This window comes from Acinonyx jubatus, chromosome C1, assembly GCF_027475565.1.
Source record: "Acinonyx jubatus isolate Ajub_Pintada_27869175 chromosome C1, VMU_Ajub_asm_v1.0, whole genome shotgun sequence".
Lineage (NCBI taxonomy): Eukaryota > Metazoa > Chordata > Mammalia > Carnivora > Felidae > Acinonyx > Acinonyx jubatus.
The window spans coordinates 91,497,802-91,515,873 of record NC_069381.1 but is presented as its reverse complement, the minus strand read 5'-3'; the positions used below and the strand labels follow the sequence as shown (position 1 = coordinate 91,515,873).

The 18,072-nt window shown below is 41.5% G+C and overlaps 1 protein-coding gene and 1 pseudogene across 9 annotated transcripts in view; one reads left to right on the top strand and one right to left on the bottom strand.

Moving 5' to 3' along the window:
• Positions 1-761: 761 nt before the first annotated feature.
• LOC106978040 (40S ribosomal protein S15a-like) lies at positions 762-1,203 on the bottom strand (annotated as a pseudogene).
• A 9,150-nt stretch (positions 1,204-10,353) lies between these two features.
• WDR47 (WD repeat domain 47) overlaps positions 10,354-18,072 on the top strand; it is a 68,806-nt gene continuing 61,087 nt past the window's right edge. For 6 of the 9 annotated variants that reach the window (XM_027058439.2, XM_027058437.2, XM_027058436.2 and 3 more), the window contains exon 1: positions 10,356-10,493. The gene's annotated coding sequence lies outside the window, so the exon portion shown is untranslated. Of the gene's footprint in view, positions 10,494-15,160; positions 15,344-18,072 lie in introns of all 9 variants that reach the window. The other 3 variants (XM_053214568.1, XM_027058432.2, XM_053214567.1) reach the window with 2 other exon arrangements.

Genomic DNA, 18,072 nt, shown 5'->3' with positions numbered 1-18,072 from the left:
AAATCAAGAATGGGAATGGAATAATAAAATGTCAATATATTACTATTTTTGCTAATCAGGGTCAACTTCACCCTGAAAGAACTGGTAGTAACTGGCACTAGGAGAGCTATACTGGTACCTGTCTGAGCTAGGGCTGCCGTAACAAAATATCATAGACTGGGCAGCTTAAACAACAGAAGTTTACCTTCTCATGTTTCTGGATGCTGGAAGTCCAAGATCAGGGTGCCAGCATGATTGGGGTCTCGTGAGGACTTTTCCTGGGTTGCAGATAGCTCCTTCTTGCTGTGTCTTCACTTTTCCTGAGAGAGCTGTCTTGTTTCTTTTCTTATAAGGGTACCAGTTCTGTCAGTTCAGAGGTCCACCCTTATGGCTTCATTAACTTTAACCACCTCTTTATTATTTTTTAAAATATTTATTTGTTTTTGAGAGCACAAGCAAGGGAGGGGCAGAGAGGATCTGAAGTGGGCTCTGTGCTGACGAGCTGACAGCAGTGAGCCTGATGTGGGGCTCGAAGTCACGAACCACAAGATCACGACCGGAGACGACTGAGCCACCCAGGTGCCCCTTAACTTTAATCACCTCTTTAAAGGCCCCATCTCCCATATTGTCAGATGGGGGTGGGGGGTAGGGCTTCAACGTAATGAATTTTAGGGGGTTACAATTCAGTCTATAGCAGTGCCATTAATCTTACTATTTTGCTAGTGACCCTGACATTTATTTAGTTTTTTGTGTGTGTTTTTTGTTGTTGTTGTGGGTTTTTTTTAAGAGTCCAGTGAGGCATTTTCTTTGCATGAATGTATTACATCCCTAGAGAAAAAAAATCCCAGGATTTTCCCTCCTCTGTATTTTCATCTTGCTTCTTCATGGTCCATGCTACCAGCTGAGGTTGTCAGTACGATGAAACCAAACTAGCAGGACAGAAGCAGATTATTCTGCCATTTTTCTAGATCTTTGCATTGTACATCAAACCTGGGGCTGATCACTCCACACTTGTTTAACCTGCCCATGAGGTTCACAACAATTTTCCCAGTTCTGTGATCATCGATGATTTCAAATTTGTCAGTGTAACCATGCTTCATCATCCACAGTTAAAAATCAGATGATGACTTTGGAGCATGGCCTAATAAGAACCTGGCATTTGCCTGTCTTTTCAGCATTGTTAATGCTCTTCAGAGTATCCATGACAACATTCATGTGCACCATTATGGTAGCACGGAAAAATGGAGTTAAGTTTTTTGTGGGACATTGTATCATAGGTTGCAAATGATAGAACTTGACTCAAAAATCACATAAGCAAAAGAGGAATTTATTGTTTTTATCCAGCTGAAACAAGGGAAAGTAAGGATGGTATTGACTCCCCAGGGTTGACTAGGTCTAAGAACTTGAGAATCAAGACTGTCCATCTTTGTCCTAATTTTGATTTTACTCTCTCAGAAACCTCAGTGTGTGAAGAGAATATAATAGCAGTTCTAAGGTTTCTAGTCATACAACTGATGGAGGGTACTACTTCACTTTCCAATACAGAAAATCCCCAGAAGTGATCAGGGTGGGAGGTAGGAGCTGGATAGTATTAGGAAGAAAGGGAAAGAGAGGCTGGGCAGACAAAAATAGCAGATGTGTGCTGACTTGATTCACAAGCTTACTTATTTGAATTCTAATAACAAGACATTATGACTCTCTTCTAATATCTAGAGCACTGTGTAATCTTGCAGCCACTAGCCACATGGGACTATTTATTTATTTATTTATTTATTTATTTAATGTTTATTTTTGAGACAGAGAGAGACAGAGCATGAATGGCGGAGTGTCAGAGAGAGAGGGAGACACAGAATTCAAAGTGGGCTCCAGGCTCTGAGCTGTCAGCACAGAGCCCGATGCGGGGCTCGAACTCACAGACTGTGAGATCATGACCTGAGCAGAAGTCAGAAGCTCAACCGACTGAGCCACCCAGGAGCCCCAACATGGGAGTATTTAAATTTAATTAATTCAAATTAAATAAAATTAAAACTTCAGTTCCTCATTTGAAGTGCTCATCAGTCCCATGGCCAGTAGCTACTGCATTGAACAGTGGAGATGCAGGACATTTCCATCATCACAGAAAATTGTTTTGGACAGTGCTGATCTGTAATATTCAGGTGCTCTTTCCTAAGTTAATTCACTTAAAAAAAACTTACTATGAAAAATCTCAAGTATACATAATAATAGAATAGTATGAGCCCCATCTTCAACAATTAACTCATCTTTTGCCAATTTTAATGTCTTATCTATACCCCCACCTTTTGGGGGTAAAGGGACAGTTTTTTAAACCAAATCCCAGCTTTCATTGTATCATTTCATCTATACATATTTCAGTATGTCATCTCTAGCAAAAAGTTTTAAAAGGTAGCCCAGATACTATTATCATACTGTAACAAAAGTTAATATTAATTCCTCAAGACTCCATTTAATATCCAATCCCTGTTTAAATCTCCTAGTTTGTCTCAAAATATCTTTTTGAGTTTTTATATTTCTTTTCTATTGTTTCTATAACAAATTACTGTAAATTTAGTAACTTCAAACAATGTAAATTCATTATCTTACCAGGTCTTTAGGTCAGAAGTCTGACATGGGCATCCCTGGGGCTAACATCAAGGTACTACATTCCTTTCTGGATATTCTAGGAGAGAATCTGTTTACTTGCCTTTTCCAGCATCTACAGCCTGCATTCTTTGGTTCTTAGTCCCCTTCTGCCTTCCAAATTAGCAATGTTTCATCTTTTTGACTTTCCTTCCATAGTAGTATCTCCCTCTGACCCCCGCTGGGAAAGGTTCTCTGCTTCTAAGGACCCAAGTGATTATAGCCCAGAATAACCTCCCCATTTAAAAATCTTTAACATAATCACACTAGCAAAGTCTCTGACCATGAAAAGTAACATATTCACAGGTTCTGAGGATTAAAATGTGGATGTCTTTGGGAGGGGCTATTATTCTGCCTCCCACTGTTTGTCTGCAGTGGAATATTTTTTTAAAGTAGGCTCCATGCCCAATGTGGGGCTCAAACTCACAACCCTGAGGTCAAGAGTTGCATGCTGTACTGACTGATCCAGCCAGGCACCCCATGCAGTAGAATCTAAACAAGGTGTCCCCCATTGCATTTGGTTGCCCATTGATTGCATTGGGTAAAGTCTAAATCTCTGTTAATCTCTAATAGCTCTTCCCGCCACCCCACACTTTGTTTAATGAGGCTCTCTCTTTAAATAAATTATAACTTTTTTTTTTAACAAGCATGTTTATTTGCTGTTCAAGCAGAACATCTAATATAATCTGTGATTCACTTGAAATGGGCTTTACTGTATTTAAACTGATTTTCTTAAGTAAAAGCTATAATATTAATACTAAGGGTAGAAATTTTTAAGTGGAGGCCATAGCTCACTTGACTTCACATCAGTGGAGAGAGGTGGTATCTGGAGAGTCTGTTGGCCACTTCCCAAGAGGCCTCTAGAGGTTGCATTACTTGGGTGAATATGTGGTCCAAAGTTTGATTTGCATCACTGCAGGCTTGGAAACTGATTTTGTTAGCAAATGGAAAGCACATCCACCTCTCAGGGTGGACTCACAGAAACCAAGCTAGTAAGACCAATGTATGAACATGGATGCCAATTTACAGATGTAGATAAAATCTGTATAGGTTTGACCAGCCAGTTTTTCCTTTCCCTAGGCAGACAATGTGGGAAATCAAAACATAAATATGAAGGTGAATTAGAATGAGGGGAATTGGATGAATGCATTGCCTAGAGCACCAAATAAGAGGATAAAATTAATACAGAATCAGGAAGAATGTCTCCCCAGGGCTCAAAGCAATGCACTGGGGTATGTTTCCTGAGGAGCATCCTTTAAGATTCCTTTGTTACTGGGGCGCCTGGGTGGCGCAGTCAGTTAAGCGTCCGACTTCAGCCAGGTCACGATCTCGCGGTCCGTGAGTTCGAGCCCCGCGTCAGGCTCTGGGCTGATGGCTCAGAGCCTGGATCCTGTTTCTGATTCTGTGTCTCCCTCTCTCTCTGCCCCTCCCCCATTCATGCTCTGTCTCTCTCTGTCCCAAAAATAAATAAATGTTGAAAAAAAAATTAAAAAAAAAAAGATTCCTTTGTCACTGGTACTGGAAAGTTGGCTTGAGTTTTCATTTCCAGTGACAGTAGGCATCCAAGCATTGTCTGTGCAGCTTTCAGGTGACTTTGTGTATTTCTACTCTAATGTATTCAAATGTTGAGCTCAGAGGTAATTCAGAGAGGGGAATTTTACTTTCAATATCTTCAGGGAAGCTTCGTAGTTGTTCCCAAGAGCTGACAACGCTAAACATTGTGCCTGAAAATCAAGAACTTTTCAAGAACTCTGCCTGTATCCCAGAACATTCCTAATCTCTAGGCCTGATTTTTCTGAGGGCCCTATGTTTACCTTCTTCTTTTTTTTAATGTTTATTTATTTTTGAGAGGGGGAGGGGGCAGAGAGAGAGACACACAGAATCCAAAGCAGGTTCCAGGCTGTGAACTGTCAGCACAGAGTCCAACGAGGGGCTCGAACTCACAAACTACAAGATCAGGACCTGAGCTGAAGTTGGACGCTTAACTGACTGAGCCACCCAGGCACCCCCCTATGTTTACCTTCTTAGCACAGAGACTGAGAGGTGGATGACCAGTGAGCAAGGTATTAAATGGGTTGTTATAGGTTGCTGCTTTTCCTGGATCCTGGTAAATGACTACATGAGCTAGATTGTTATATTATGATTGGGAAATGCTAGGATAAAATAGGCAGAGAGGGAAAGGTTAGGACCTGAGGTCCCTGGGTGGGGGAAAAACACATATTTTGGAACAATGCTGGGAGCATTTGACCACAGCAAACCCCCTCGGGCTTAAGGTTCCTCTTAAGAACTTAACAGACACCACCTACTCCCCCTCAGGTTCCCGTCAGGAATTTGACTATCAAAATACCTAACTAACAAAAGTAAACCATAAAACTTGTGTTACATGAGGGACAGTATGACCATAGTCTGACTCCTCACACAATGGAGTCGAGCCAATCAGGAATGGACAAGCCAGCACCTAGAGTTATCTAGTTAGTAAGGGTAGAACCTGAAAAGGAACGAGGGAGAAGGGAAGAGAGGGCTGACCAGAATCTTATAAAACAAAGACCCTTGCCTATTGTTGCAGAAATCGACTTTCAAAATGTCCCTTCTCTGCAAAAGAGCTTTCATACTATTCTTCCTTTCTGATCTTTAATAAACTTAAAAAAGATTTTTTAATGTTTATTCATTTTTGAGAGACAGAAACAGAGCACAAGCCAGGGTAGGCCAGAGAGAGAGAGGGGACATAGAATCCAAAGCAGGCACCAGACTGAATTGCCAGCACGGAGCCTGATGTGGGGCTCAAATTCACAAACTGTGAGATCGAGATCGTGACCTGAGCCGAAGTCTGATGCTTAACCAACTGAGTCATCCCTACTCTATTACACTTTTGCCTGCTGCTCATTTTGTTTTGTGTCCACCTCTTCATTCTTCAAAGTGGTGAGAACGAATCCGAGGTATTGAGGTAAAAAATCCTGGAACATTATGGGATAGGATCACAGAAAATATTTTGATATGTCAGCATGTATTTATTAAGCACCTATATTTTATTTGAGACATAGCACTGATACTATTTTGCTATATGGTATCTGTATGAGTGGAATTCTAAAGTTATCGAAATAAAGTAAGGAGAAATTTCTTATGTTACCTGTAGATTGGTAAGAGTTTCAGTTTTAACTTTTTTACAAAATCCCAATTCATGTGTAATTGGTAGCACTGAGACTTCTATGCATATGCTCACTATATTATACTTACACAGAAACCCTGGTAAACTGTGTTGAACTTGGGTGCATTCTTTTAGGATAGGAAGAACAATCACTGAAACATAAAGCATTTTGTCATTTGCCTTTGTGTGGCTATATTTACTTACTTACTTACTTACTTACTTACTTATTTATTTATTTATTTATTTATGAGCCAGGGAGAGGGGTAAAGGGGGTGAGAAAGGCAGAGAGAGATGAGAGAGAGAGAGAAAGAGAGAGAGAGAGAGAGAGAGAGAGAGAGGGAGAGAGATCTTAAACAGGCTCTGTGTTCAGTGCAGAGCCTGACTCGGGGCCCAATCTCATGACCTTGGGATCATGACCTGAGCCAAGATCAAGAGTTAGACACTCAGGGGTGTCTGGGTGGCTCAGTTGGTTGAGCATTCTGACTTCGGCTCAGGTCATGATCTCACGGTTTGTGAGCTCAAGCCCTGCATCAGGCTCTGTGCTGACAGCTCAGAGCCTGGAGCCTGCTTCAGATTCTGTGTCTCCCTCTCTCTCTGCCCCTCCCCTGATCACACTCTGTTTCTCTCTGTCTCTCTCTTTCAAAAATAAATAAACATTAAAAAGTAATTAAAAAAAAAAAGAGACACTCAACCAACTGAGCCATCCAGGGGCTGTGTGACTATTTCAGATAAATAACTCAAAATTTAGTTGGAAAGGGCCAATTTAGTTACTGACCAAGCTCTAAAAGAAATGCTAATATGATACTTAATTTTTCTGAAATAGGATTTTTATAAATATTTTGGGGGCACATGACTTACAATAAGACACCTACCTAGACTCATTTTGGTCAATCTCTATTTTTCTTTGCTCTTTCTAGCAAGTTCTATTAAATAGTCTCAAGATTATTACTAGAAAGTTACTAACCTTACCCTAAAATACCCATCCAAAATTATGATGCTTAATGTGATTTATGTATTAATATTTTTAATCTGTAGTTCCCCCGTTTTTGACTTTGAAGTATGCCAGTGGTTTCATTAAAATAGGGTGAATTTTTTTTTTCAAAACAGAATATTTAAAAATTTTTATTTTTGTTTTCAGTAGAACATCCAATTATTTACTTAACGTAAAAAAGCACATCTCTTTTATGTTGAAACAAGAATGTGTGTGTGTGTGTGTGTGTGTGTGTGTGTGTGTGTGTGTGTGTTGCTAGGTTTAGTCATTGACATATCATTTAAGCTTTTGTTTAGGGGTCCGGAGAGGAGTGCTGGTAGACCCAGGTATTCTACCTACCTAATCTTTGAGACTATTTGAAAGAGAAGCAGTGGTGGTCTCTTGTTTTTCTCCCAGAGCCAGGGCACTGCTGGCTATAAATCACACAGCTCTTTGGTGTGTGTATTTATGTGTGTGTTCTAATAAGGAGAGTGGAACTTTTAAAACAAGTGCTCATATCCCTGTTGAACTTCCCCTGAACAGCTTGAGGCAAGATTTCCTATTTTAGGCTTGTGCTCAGATTCCTTTCCACTATTTGGGGAAAACCAAAAACTTCTATTTCCCTTTTTAGAAATGAGATTTGAGAATCTTATTAAAAGGGGTACACCTTAGCCTATAGGCATTTAAGTCACAAGCACTATGAATCATTCTGTCAAGTTAGGACCTGCATTTTCAAACGATGCCTAACCTAGTTCCACATCCAGAGTAGGCACTTGATAAATATTTGGTGAATGATTGAGGCAGTACCTCAGAATCCAAGGACAGTCCTTCAACTGAGAAAGCCTTGTCCTTTCTGAACAATTCACTGCTTTGCAGCAACTAGAGTGAAAGACAAGATCTAATCTTAATCAGTGTGGCTGAGTATAGAAGGAAAGGTGATACCTTAGGCTAACAGCTATTAAGGTTGTAGTGTAAAACTTGATGATGTTACATTAGGAAGTGAATATACAGTCAATGCACTTATTACTGAACAAGATGTGCCAGATGTCATATTTCAGTGCCTGATTTCTCCCTTTTCCCCACCCCCTTTTTCTGGAAATACGGTTGTGCGTTTGCTTCTAACAATTCTGAGGACTTGTTCAAAATTTAGACACAGGTAACACTGCTACAGGATATGGGGGAGATAAACATGAATAAGACTTTATTCCCTCTACCTTTTCAGGGTAAGTCCATTTTTTTCACACTAAAATATCCAGTTGATACACTGAAGTAGAGTGCAAAAAGAAGGGTTTAAGAATCATATTGGTTGAAATCTTAGCTCCCCTACAGATCAGCTATTTGCCCTTGGGCAAATTATCCCTTAACGTCTAAAATGGGAATAGTTAACAGGCATCTTAAGGGAGATTGTGAAGCTTAAATGAGAGCATAAGTAAAGTACTTTATTTTATGAATGCCCAAACCAATCTAGTACCAGATCACGTTCTTCCTTTTATGTAGCACTCTGCCTCTAATAGGTGGTCAAATGTTTGTCAGGCTCCCTGATTAGTAACTCTTTCTAGAAATGATGTGAGAAACAAAGGCAAGCTGAGGGCAAAGCACAAGCTAACAGCTACCCCCCACCCCCCAAGGTGGGATATGTGTGACATTTCTCAAGCACTTCTGGCTGCCCAAGAACAAAGGAAAGGGAGAAAAAAGTGGTTAACTGATAAAGATCACAGTGATGCCTCTATCATGAGCCTCTATCAGCTTGCAACAGTCTTTTTTTTTTTTTTTAAGTTTATTTATTTTGAGAGAGTGAGAGAGCACAAGCAGGGGAGGGGCAAACGGGGGGGGGGGGGAGAGAGAGAGAGAGAGAGAAGATCCCAAACGCTCTGTGCTGAGCCGATGAGAGACTTCATCTCATGAACCCATGAGATCATGATCTGAGACGAAATCAAGAGTCTTAACTGACTCTTAACTGAAATCAAGATGCTTAACTGACTGAGCTGCCCAGAAGCCCCAGTTTGCAACTGTATTAATGATTTACAAGAAAAAAGCAATCATCAATAGTCAAACTTCTAGAAACCTATAGATTGAATTTCCTAGGACCCTGACACCACCATCCCTTCCGTAGGATAGAAAAATCTTAAATAATCAGTCACTCCTCACAACCCAAGGGCAGCTATTTCTGTCCTCTGTCAATGGGTCCTGTCCTTGTGCTTTAATAAAGACATTTTTTTGCACTGAAGACGTCTCAAGAATTCTTTCTTGGCCATTGGCTCCAAACCCAACACTTTAAACCACATCAGATCTAGCTGAAAATTTAAATAAATAGTGCTTGGTTCTTGCAGTGGTATTTCGAGTCAAATTTAAGAAGCAGATTCTCAGATGAACTATACTGGCAAAAACCATACTGGCATTCCCAGGATATATTGTATCTGCCCACTTTTTCAATTTAAATACTCCGTAAATTTTTTTTTTCTTTTTGATATCAAGACCCTGGGTAACATTAATTTGTGTTTATATTCATTTGCCTATCACTTATCACTGAGAGAGTTTCTTAATGAAGACTTTCTTATAGGAGTTAATCAGGACTAGGTAAAGTTTTGCATAAACTGTTTTCCCTGAATTCGTAAATACTTTTCTCAGAACCTTTCCTTCACACGATCGCTTCTTTTATCTTGAATTAGATTAAATTTTTCCTGTTCATAAGTGTTTTTGATGTTTATTATTACCACTCTCTCTTATGTCCTTTCCCTCAGTCTGGAGGCCCAGCTCACTCTTGGCATTTGGCCCTTATGAAGGCGAGGTTCTTACAGGTTTGTATCACTGTATTCTTAGCTCTTCTACATCGTTATACCCACTGAATACTCAATTCAGCTGGGTTAAGCATCATGTATATTTGTGGAATCGACTGCACTGGTGGGGTCGGAAAGTGAGGTTCTGTTGTCATGGGCCTTGCAACTAATAAAAAGGGTAGTAAAAAAACAAATCTGTGAACAAGTTAAGTAACTGTAAAATGCTCCAAGGCATATCAGCATCACAAAAGGAGAAATCAAGAATGGGGCAAATAAGCAGCTGGAGTTTTCAGGAAGAAAGTGAGGCCAGGAAGAGCGGAGAGAAAAGGGCAGGCTAGATTTATTTCATTTGCGTTCAGTAATAAATTGTCAGAAAGAGTATTATAGAGGCGATTCTAATGAGCAGAGGACTTCTCGATTCCGAGGCGACAGCCCACTCCGCGCTATTTCGGGACGCGGGGTCACCGGCCAGCGACCCGTCTGCGTCCCGGCTGCTGGTCTCTCACCCAATCGCCAGGCCAGCTCTTCCTCCGAGTCCAGCAGGTCCTTGGAGGGCAGGCCAGAGCCCGTCTGTCTAGGCGGGTCCCCACCTCTCCAGGCTCGGGCCCGCCCAGCCGACTCTCCCTTTGGCTCAGGCACCTGCCTGGACGCCCATCGGCGGGGTCCTGAGGCGCCTCGGAGAAGCGCGATGATTGGTTGCCGCTCGGGGCTGGAGCTCTGCTCCAGCGCCGCTTGACAACCGCAGTCTGCAAGAGGCTGAGCCGAGCGGTCCTCCGGGAGGGGCAGACGCGAGGAAGGACGGCCTGAGGATCTGATGGATTGACGCGCGGGCGGCAGGAGGGAGGACCGACGCCAAACCCAGACATAGACCTCCGCCCTCGCGCTCCAGCCCCAGCCCGGACCCGGCCGCGTCGGGGCCCCGTTCGCCGGCCTCACAGCCGCTTTCTCCTCAGCCGCTTCTCTGGACTCGTCTGGGAACCCTCAGGTGAGTGACTCCGGGAGGCGGAGGCGGGGTCGGCCGCGTCGCACCTCGGGTTGCCATGGTCACCAGTCGCCACCTGTCACCAGCTGACAGGGCTCCGACCCAGGCGGCCCTTGGCCCAAAGGGCGGCGTTTGCGGCCCGGGAGAAGGGTCTCGGGTAGGCTTCGGTGCCTCCTGGGTGGGGACTGGGGTCGTGAGTGAGGCCCCGGCGCCGCCGGATGAGGACCTGGGAACTGCCGGCCCCTATTTCGAGGCCGCCTGTCCTGGACCACACCTTCCCCTCTCTTCCAGCCCGGCTCTGGGGTAGAGCGACACCCCTCGCCTGGTACCGTCGGCCCCGGAGCGGGGAGCTAGCGCAGGATCAGTGCCCACCTCGCCGCTGCTGAGAGGCGGGAGGGGAGCTGGCTGCGTTGATTTCTTCCTTCCTCGCCCGCGGCCGAGCCCTTGCGAGAACTGAGGGGCGCGCTCGCGTCCCTGTCTGGGCACGCCTTGGCCGGGAGGAGGGGAGGAAGCTGCGGGGCTGGGAGCCGAGCGGCGGCGTGGGGCAGCTTCGCAGGGCCGGCTTTGGCCTTTCTTACGTCAGTGGTTCTGTGGGTGCAGCCTTTGGGGGTCTGGGCGGGGGGCGGGGAGAGGGGAATCGACTGGGTTTGGAACCCGGCTTTGCTGGGGCTGAGGAGCTCCGGCGTAGAAGAGGCGGGAGGCTGTAGAACTCTAGGGTTCAGCCGGTTCCTTGTATTGGGGAGAAAGATTGGGGCTCCAGCTCTGGGGCGAGGCCTTGGGCAAAAGGGGCAAGGTAGGCTGGGCGGCATTTGAACAGCATTTGATTTTTTTCATCTCTATACCCAGACGTGCAGTCAGTAACCACGCATGGTATCTGAGCGGAGCGTTTTTGGCAACTTGGTTCTCTGCATAATGAAAGGAGAAGCCTTTGTTCCACCCAGATTCATAGGTTGTGATCTAACACTTATTTGCCTCCCTTTGTTGTAGACTCCATAGAATGCTTCAAGAAGTTAATGGCACAGAAATTAACATGTAGGCTTTAAATATGCTGCAGATCTTTTTCTCACAGTAAATCCAAGTAGAATCTTTTTTGTCTCCGGTGTTGGCTTGAGTTGCATTGAAATTTTACTAGGAAGGAGAAACGCCTAAGAGCCCATTTTCCTTTATATGGCATATTCTAGGGGTCTCATTTAGGACAAAGATGTAATGAACAATTTTACCTTAGGTTTTAGGGGGTGGATTGCTTCCACACAAAAGGAAAATTATTATACAGTGCGGGAAAAGACAAGCAATTAAACCATTAGCAGTATATTGTCAGGTAAAAAAAAAAGAAGCAAGCACCACAGAACACTGGAACTTATATGCCATAATAATATGTAATTTTTTGTGAAGGGATTTCAATATGTTTACCTCTTCTTCCTACTTCCTAATTCTTTTCTTTCTTTCTCTCTCTCTCTCTTTTAAAGCCAGTATTAGGACTATATCATTAGAGAACAGGGGTATTATTCTAAGTTCCTAGTTACATACTTGTGTTCAGCCTCTGTTTCTGTTTGTGAAATTATCAGTTACTGGATGGACAGCATGGGATATGGTTGATATATACTGTAGTTTGAGAAATACTTCAAAATAAGTATGAAAAGATGCAGTTTTCCTTAGCAAATCAGTAAGCTGGAAATCAGATTGCCTGGATTTAAGTGTCATTTACCTATTGATTACAATCATGGAAGAGCTACTTAACCTACTGTTGAGTCTAATATCTAGATCTGTAAAATGGGGATAATACCTACTGTTGTTTTAGTCTGGAATGGGCTCTAAGTTGAACAAGATAGTCTGTTTGAAAGCACTTTGGAAAAAAATTAAGGCATCTGTTGATTACCTCTTAATAGAGTGGAGCGTTGGCAAGGATAATTAAAATACTCTGCATGATCTATTTAGTATTTTGAGGCCCAGGACCTTATTTCTTATAATGGCCTTACAGGGCTCACGGGAACTATTAAGGTGCATCCATCCTTACTCTTTGATGGAGGTTCTTTATTACCATGGTGACATGGAAAAAGGGTGTTTCTTTCCTATATGTGTGCAAGGATTGCTTTCCTGCTTTCAGTACGATTTTCTTATATTTAGAGAATATAAGGTAGATTTCAGAGACTTCAAAGAAATTTCATGCTTAAGGGACCCTGGGGATGTGTTCAGTCTTTTTCTGCCCCTATGGAAAAAAATTTAAGAAGCATTGCCTTAGACTCACTCAGCTAATGAATCACTACTTAGCACAGGAAATAAGTTGAATTTCAATTTCTAAAACTTTGACACTAGGCTTATTATTCTGATTATCCCCTCTTGTTTCCCCCGCCTCCTGTAAATGTCAGAATATTGTAATGGAAAGGTCAAAGGATTTTAGTCATATAGACCCTCTTGTCCCATTCATAAATACTGTATAGGAGTATTAAGGGCCTGACATAGTAAATGCACAGTACATGTTAGTAGCTTTTCCTTTCCCATCTCTGCATATTAGGATATTAACAATCTCTCAAACCCATTCTTAACAGGAAACCCTATTATTCCTCTGAACTTCCATGGCATTTCATTTGTAATTCTTCTATGGTGCTCTTTATATTTTATGCATATTACTTTTATATAGAAGACTTGAATCCAGGTCTTCAAACTCCAAATCCCCATACCTAAGGTTACTTTTTTATTCTGTGTAATTTTGAGACCATTACATTGAATAGTCAAAGCTTATATATTTCAACTGATTTTTCTTGCTTTTTTTGTTTTTTGTTTTGCTTTTTGCTTTTTAATTTGTTTCTGTTTGGGTAAAAAGCTATCCTTACAAAACACCACACACTACCTTATAAATCTTGCTTTCATGTTTTATCGTCTTCACTGTAGTAACTCAGTGATTGTATTCCTGGGACGCAGCATGGTACTAGCACAGAGTAGATACTCAAATATTTTTATTATTATTATTTTAATGTTTGTTTATTTTTGACAGGGTAGGGAGAGATTTAGCAGGGGAGGGGCAGAGGGAGGGGGGACAGAGGATCTTTGCTTACAGCAGAAAGCCCCATGTGGGGCTTGAACTCACGAACCAGGAGATCATGACCTGAGAAGAAATTGGACACTTAACTGACTCAGCCACCCAAGCGCCCTGATACTCAAATATTGTTAAACAAATACTGACCTCAAACAAACGTTATCATAAGTAAGAGTCTCTTCGTGTGGCATCTGCAACATAATTTGATCTAATCAAGCTTCCCAATATTTTGTTTTATTTTTTATTTTATTTTATTTTTTAATTTTTTACAGAGAGAAGAGAACCTGTGAGCGGGGGAGAGGAGTAAAGGGGGAGAAAGAGAATCTTTTTTTTTTTTAAATGTTTATTTACTTTGAAAGAGAGAGGGTAAGAGAGTGCGTGCATGTGTAAGCAGGGGAGGGGAGCAGAAAGAGAGAGGGAAAGAGAATTCGAAGCAGGCTCCATGCTGTCAGTGCAGAGCCTGATGTGGGGCTCCATCTCAAGAACCACAAGACACAAGATCATGACCTGAGGTGAAATCAAGAGTCCGGGACTTAATGGACTTAGCCACCCAGGGGCCTCAAGCTTCCTAATATTTTAAAATTACACCTAAAATATATATAAAACCATGGTTAACTTTTTCTAAAGTAAATTTTTATACTTTATCCACAGCACAGTAGCTCTCCCATAGCATGTTTTTAGTAGCTCTTTTGTCATACTGGTTTTACCATGGGTATGAACTCTGAAGGGGAGAAACTTATATTTATTAAGCACAATTCACATGCTTGCCACTCTCCCTGGACCTTTATCTTGTTTTGCAAGTCAACACCCTATTTTATAGAGAAACAGTACTACGTGAAAAAGGACATAAACATTTTATACTATTTGATACATTGACTTAAATAATGAATTCTATAAAATGAACAGATTTCTATGGCTAAGTATGTTTTGTGACTTTTGTTGATGTATTGGAAAAGAAAATAGAATCTTGTAATAAAATTTTTGAGAAAACTTTACAGAACTGAACTAAAATTGGAGCCTTAATGTCCATTTTTTGGTTTAACCTTTTTTAAAATGTTATTTTGAAAGCCTGGAAATTGCGTTGGATTGGTTTTCTTTCCAACTTCAAGAGAAGCTTTAGAAATTAAATTCTGGGAAGTGCAAAAACAGTATCTGATGAGCAGATGATGATGTAAAGCAACTTTAGGTGTTTGGGTGTGTTTATTATATAGTGCGCACATCATGGGAAGTGTTGATTTCAATGTATACATTGAAATACCATACCTGGAGTGTTGTATTCTATTTTGGATGTTTTAAGAGAGTGATTAACACATGTTAGGCAGAGAATGATTAGAATGGTAGGGGTTCTGTAAGCTATATGAAGAATTGCTAAAGCGTATAGGAAAATAGACATGATTATTGGTCAGATTCAAATGTGTGAAAGTTTTAAACATAATAAACTTGTATCATGATGATCCTGAAGACATGAATAACTAGATGAAAGTTGCAAGAAAGTAGATTTCATTTCAGTATTAGGAAAGCACAATTTTTATACTTGTGAAAAAATTAAAGGAGTGTTATCTATTGTTACAAATTACCTTTTCCAAAACAGTGACTTAAAACAACAAATATTTATCTCACTGTTTCTGAGGGTCAGGAATCTGAGCACAGACCTGCTGAGTGCCTCTGATTTAAGATCTCTCTTGAGGTTCGGTCAAGCTGCCACAGAGGCTTTGGTGTCATCTGAAGACACAAATCAGGGATGATCTCCTAAGCTCAGTGGCTTGGGTCTCTGTTCCTGTGGGCTGTTGGACTGAAGGCTTCCATTCCTTGCCAGCAGGTGAGTGGAGGCTTCCCTCAGTTCTTTGTCACTTGGATCTTTCCACAAGGTTGCCTCATGGCATGGCAGCTGGCTTCCCCCAGAGTGAACATTCTGAGAGAGAGGACACATGCCTGCACTCAGGACTCACACTACTATCTTTTTACAAATCTTGGAAGTGACAGCCCAACACTTCTGCTATGTTCTTGGGTAGAAGTGAGTCACTAAATCCAGCGCACATTCAAGGGCCAGTGACTAGAGAAGGTTGTAAACACTAGTAGGCTCATTGGTGACCATTTTAGAGACTGCCTTCCACAAGTGGCTTGTAAGGGGGGCATAAAATTTTTCTCTCATTGGAGGCATTTATGTAGAGGTTGGCAGACCATCTGTTAGAGGTAAGTTTTGGATATTCTGCATTATAGGAAAGTGGACTAATGTACCTTCCGACTCAATTCTGTGATGAATATATAAAAGGTAAGGAAGTAGAAAAGCTAAGGATGAAAGACTTTAATAGGTAATTATATAGTATATATTCTGATGTACTTAATTCAGTAGTTAATGCTTATATAATTTTGACTTTTTCAGTACATTTTCAAGTTTTTGTGATTCTTGGTTCAGTACATTTCCTGCTGTGTTTCTGTATGTTGACCTACTGACTTTAAAAAAAAGCCATTTTTTATGTAGTTCAATTTCTGAAGTATACACAAATACCTTAAGTTCTGTTTTTCCCTTTGAAAATAATAAAGTGTGTATGGGAGTAAAACAACATGAAGGACTTTTTTTTTTTTTTTTTTTTTTTTAGAGAGAGAGCTCGAGTTGGGGAGAGGGGCAGAAGGAGAGAGAGACTTTCAGGCAGGCTCCATGTTCAGTTTAACCCCAGTGAGGGGCTGGATCCCATGACTCCAGTGTCAGGACCTGTGCTTTATTTATTTATTATTTTTTAAAAATTTTTTAATGTTTATTTATTTTTGAGAGAGAGAGAGACAGACAGACAGAACTCCAGAGGCAGAGGGGCAGAGAGAGAAGGAGACACAGAATCAAAGCAGCTCCAGGTTCTGAGCTGTCAGCACAGAGCCTGACGCGGGGCTCGAACTCACAGACTGTGAGATCATGACCTGAGCCGAAGACGGCAGCGTAACCGACTGAGCCACCCAGGCGCCCCAGGACCTGTGCTTTAATCAAGAGTTGGATGCTTAACCAACTGAGCCACCCAGGCGCCCCATGAAGGACATTCTTCATCTGTTTTACAAAGCACACTTCTGTACCTTGGCTTTAGGTGTGACAGAAAACGATACTAGAGGTCTCATATAATGAAAGGTGAAATTGTATTCTTAGATAAAACATCATTTTTAACATAAATAAAGTAGAAACACACAAATAATAAATAAGGAATATAGTATGAGTTTATATGAATATTTTACTTTGACTTTGGTTGATATAGCATTAATTTGTGCTTGGAGTTAATTTTTATTACAAATATTAAGATTATAAACTTTAGGGACACCGGGTGGCTCAGTTGATGGAGCATGTGACTCTCAATCCCAAAGTTGTGAGTTCAAGCCCCATGTTGGGTGTGGAGCCTACTTCAAAAAAAAAAAGAATATATACTTTCTACATTTCTTATTTACATCTTTATAGGTTGAAACTCTGCCTAATAAACATTTGAATTTTTACCATGAGCTGCTGTGATGATTTAAGTAATAAATCGTTTAAAAAATCTTTTAATTCTTTGTATGATTAACACCTAAAGCTTTTGCCTGTGAGTCAGGAGACCTGGAATTCTTAGTTCTGCCTAATGTCTAATAATTGTGTAATCAAGCAGTGGCACTGTTGCTCACTAGTAAGTGGGATTCTCATTTTAAATTGTTTTAAAGAATAGACTTGCTTTGGTCTGCCCATACCTACTGCTAGGTTTCTCTTGAGTTCAGTGACACCATCTGTGAGTTTTCTGACGAAGCTGTTCAGTCTGAGACCAGAGAACACAGCAAAGGTCTGATAGGTTTGTTTGTTTTTTTTTATATTTATTTATTTTTGAGAGAGAGCGTGTGAACAGGGGAGGGGCAGAAAGAGAGGGAGACACAGAATCTGAAGCAGGCTCTAGGCTTTGAGCTGTCAGCAAACAGCCTGATGTGGGGCTCGAACTCATGAACCTCAAGATCATGACCTGAGCCAAAGTCGGATGCTCAACTGACTGAGCCACCCAGGAGCCCCTGATAGGGTTTTTTGTTTTTTTAGTTTATTTATTTATTTTGAGAGAGACAGAGGCAGTGCAGGGTGAGGGAGGTGGGCAGAGAGCAAGGGAGAGAGAATCCCAAGCAGGCTTCATGCTGCCAGCACAGAGCCCGACACAGGGCTTGAAATCCTGAAACCAGGTCATAACCTGAGCCAAAACCAAGAGCCAGAGGCTTAACCAACTAAGCCACCCAGGTGCCCCAAAGGTCTGATAGGTCTTAAAGAGATCTGCCGAACCATGTTCTAGGCAAGTGAACTAAAAATGTATTATTTAAGAATAAAAAAAATTCTCTACACATTTTGTTTTTTGATCTAAAATTCTTATGCAGTAGGGGCTCCTGGATGGCTCAGTTCGTTAAGCGTCCAACTCTTTGATTTCGGCCCAGATCAAGATCTCAGTTCGAGAGCCCCATGTTGGGCTTTGTGCTGACAGGCTGCTTGGGATTCTCTCTCTTCTCTTTCTGCCCCTCTCCTACCCCCTCCGTCTTGCTTGCTCAAATGCTCTCTGTCTCTCTCTC